The following is a 3956-nucleotide window of genomic DNA, read 5'->3' on the forward strand; positions in this document are numbered from 1 at the left end:
GCTATTTCAAAGTCCTGGCACGGAGTCATTGTGGATAACGACCGGGGTACGAGATTTAAAACATCTTTCAGAAAAATGCAAACGGCACGAAAACAGCCGCAGCCATCTAGACAATGCTATGTAGCTAAGTTTTTTTGGGAAACTTAGCATTGCTCAACAGCTAGATTAAGGTTACAGGATTGCTGTTAGAAGGCACAATGAAGAGGTGACAAAAAATCAGCACATCCTGTCTAGAATAATAGACTGTGTGAAATTTTGTGGAGCCTTTGAGCTGGCCTTGCGTGGCCATGATGAAAGTAAGAGCTCAGATAATCCAGGAATTTTTCGAGGGTTGGTGGATTTTGTTGCTTCTCTTGATGGAGTGCTGAAGGAGCACATTGAGAATGCCACTGTGTTTAAGGGAACTTCAAAAACTGTGCAGAATGAGCTACTGGACTGTATGTTGTCTGTTCTGAAGGAACATATAATCAAAGAAGCCCAGGGCAGCGATTTTCTTTCAATCCAGGCAGATGAGACAATGGATATTGCCACGCAGTGCCAGCTTGTTCTTGTACTATGCTATATTGATGCTAAAAACAATGTGCAGGAAAGATTTTTTGAGTTCATCCCTTTGCAGTCGGCCACTGCTGATTCCATTGCTACAGCCCTAAAAGAACGTCTTACAACTATCCTTCCTGAGGATCAAAAGGGTAAGCTCATCTGCCAGGCATATGATGGAGCCAGCGTGATGAGGGGTGCCACTGCAAGTGTTCAGAAGAAGATACAAGACATGTACCCAAATGCACACTACATCCACTGCTACGCACATCAGCTCAATCTGATAATGCAGCAGGCTACTTCTCACATAACCAAAGTGAGAATTTTTTTTTCTAACCTTGGTGGATTTGCCAGCTTTTTTTCCAGATCACCCAAGCGCACAAGTATTCTTGATAAAGTTGTGGCGCACAGACTACCAGCATCCAGCAATACCAGATGGAACTTTCACAGCCGTACCATCAATACTGTGTTTGAACACAGAGAGGACCTCATTCGCTGTTTTGAAAGCATACGAGACTCTGGTGACTTTAACCCCATTACTGTCAGAGAGGCAGGTGCGTTTGCCATGCTACTGGAGGATCAGGATTTTAAGTTCTTTCTGCAGCTTTTCCACCATATCATGCCTCATGTGGACCTCCTCTATTCCAAACTCCAGAAGAAGGTCATAGATTCAGTTTATATCAAGGAGAGCATTCAGCAGTTCCAGCAGGACATTTAAAAGATCAGGTAATCGTTGTACATTTTCCTCTTTTGTTTATTAGTATTATTGTTATTATTATTGTTATTGTAATTTTTTTCCTTTGCAGAAATTCTCTCCATTCCATGGTTGGACAAAGCAGTGAAGGTAGCGGTCAGCCAGTAAAGAAGCGTCGGACACTCAGTGTAGAAGACCATGAAAGGATTGCTGCAGAGGTGAGTTGTGGAAGTCACAGTCCAATTAGATTTGTTTAGAGCTGTTTCTATGCTATGCATGAATGATCAGTGTATGTTGGTGTAATGCTTGTCAGCAATATATGTTATTATTCTTGCTGTACTGCAATATATGGGTAATATGGAATAAAACAAATTCTCATAACATTTGGTTCCTGAATTTTCTATAAACCTGTCCCACAAAAATTCTGTTCCAAAAATGCTTTAACACATTTTGTCTTGAAAATGGCAGCAAACTCATTTCTATGACTTGATCTATGACTAAATTTCAACAGTGATAGAAAAATAACTATTTAGATGTGAAATAAATAAATTATGATCACTTCATAATTTTCATGTTTATCCTTCTCTAGGTCTGTGATATCATACTGGGACACACCAGTGAGCGCTTTTCCTTCACAAACCACCTTGTTAGTGCCACACTCTTGCAGGGGGAAAGGTTTAAACAATACAAGACAGCATTTCCTGAAGATGCACCGAGCAACACCTTAAAAGCCTATCCAGTGCTCAATCAAGGTAAGCTGAAGACAGAGCTTAGTCTTATCTACAGCAAGGAAGAGTTCAAAGCCTGTTGTGGTGCTGTGGGCCTATTCCAGATGTTTATGGAAAATAATCTTGAAGAAGTATTTTCAGAGACTGTCACTCTCCTGAAGATCCTCATCACCACACCCATGACCACAGCAGAAGCTGAAAGGTGCTTCTCAACCTTGAAAATAATTAAAACTTTTCTGAGAAACTCTATGACCCAGGACAGGCTGAATGCATTGGCCATGTTGTCAATGGAGAAGAGACTAGTGACTGAGATTACTGACTTTAACCATAATGTCATTGAGAAATTTGCAAGACAGAAGGAAAGGAGGGCAAAATTCATGTTCAAATAGTGCTACTTTTAAAGGCTTGTTTTTTATTGTTTTGTTTTTAATTTGTTGTTTTGTTTGCGCCCCCCTCAAATGTTTTAGCACCAGCCGCCACTGCAAACAAGTGAGCCTTCTCTAACTAGCAGGTCCTATTGACCTGGGCTGTGTGAGATCTGTGTACTTTGGTCAGTGGAAGTAGTTTTATAGCTTTATAAAAACATTTACTTACGTGTCCAGCCCTGCTACACAAACTGTCATTTTTGTCCCTGTTAAAAACTTTAGCTTAGTTAAAGCAAATAAAGACACATTTAAAATGTTCATCTTTTATTACAGGTTTAAAGTTGTATAAAACAAATGTTTGTACAAATAATATAAAACCAAAGTACAAAATAAACATTTCACTTATTTGAATTATCTCACAAATCACTTCTCAGTTTTAAAGGTCAAAGGCAGCAGCATCTTTTAGATCAGAACAGCTATTAACATTAAATATCACTAAAGAGGAAATCCTGAAGACAGCAATGTAAACCTTTCATTTAAATACAAGCTGCAGTAAAGTTACATAGTTGATCCATGATAAAAAAAGAACCTCACAGCTCAGCACAGTGGTTAAACTGCACAACCCAACAAGTTAAAATAACCCATCATGTGTTCTGTCTAATATTTACACAGTGCTGGGTTGCCAAATAACACTTTTTCACCCGCATTCTGCCTTTTCTTTCCTGCATACCAAAAACAGTTGTCATTGCAGGTTTACAAAAACACTTGGGACTCTTTGTCTCATTGTGTTGCTTGATGAAGAAAAAGCCGCTGGGTCAGTGTGTAACAGGAGGTTTGGAGTGAAGGTGGGTGTGTGTGGATAAAAGCTTCCAGCACCTGGTATTCCCAGGCGGGATCCCATCCAAGTATTAACCAGGACCGACGCTGCTTAGCTTCCGAGATCGGGTGTTCTCAGGGTGGTGTGGCTATAAGCAAGAGACGCTGTAAACAAGCTGCTTCTTATAGACGTCCGTCGTTCAGCCTTTCTCTGTTCTACACGCAGCTTTTCAAATAAAAGATCCTGAAACAGAGACAAAACACACAGAGAACCACACACACCGCTCAGCTGCTGCTGCTGATTCTCTTTCACCTGCATTTAGTACAAAAACACCACAACAAATCATCTGGATTCCACCTTTTCTTCACCAGCAGCACTGTGATTAACAGAGTGATGGTGGGATCTAGTAGCAGTATTGGTCGCTCTTATTACATTTAATAGTAACACTTTAAATACTAAAAGCTCTAAATTTCACTTCTACTCTTTTCTGTTTTTTCCTCTCCTGTTTTCTTCTCCTCTCCAATCTTCTTTATTTATGATTTATTAGTGTGATTGCAGAATGCAAGCACACTATTGTTATTGTTATTTTCGTTTTCAATATATTATTGCCATTCCGCCCGTTTTTTGTCTCCCTTTCTTCGTCCGCAATTTTCGAGATATCGACCCCGTTCCAGTGCCAAATCGTCCGGCCCATACGGGAATGGACTGCTTGTATACAGCTTTTGGATCGAACCAACACTGTGGGCACAGTGCCCGTTTTAAGGTGCCCGTTTTGCCCCATTGATTCCCATTCATTTTGAAAAAAATTTTGAGCT

General features: G+C 40.2%; 1 pseudogene; it reads right to left on the bottom strand.

Annotated features, from left to right (window-relative positions):
* Positions 1 to 3188: 3188 nt before the first annotated feature.
* Positions 3189 to 3297, bottom strand: LOC134327167 (5S ribosomal RNA; annotated as a pseudogene).
* Positions 3298 to 3956: the final 659 nt, after the last annotated feature.

The sequence above is a fragment of the Trichomycterus rosablanca genome, chromosome 14 (assembly GCF_030014385.1).
Source record: "Trichomycterus rosablanca isolate fTriRos1 chromosome 14, fTriRos1.hap1, whole genome shotgun sequence".
In the NCBI taxonomy this organism is placed as follows: Eukaryota; Metazoa; Chordata; class Actinopteri; order Siluriformes; family Trichomycteridae; genus Trichomycterus; species Trichomycterus rosablanca.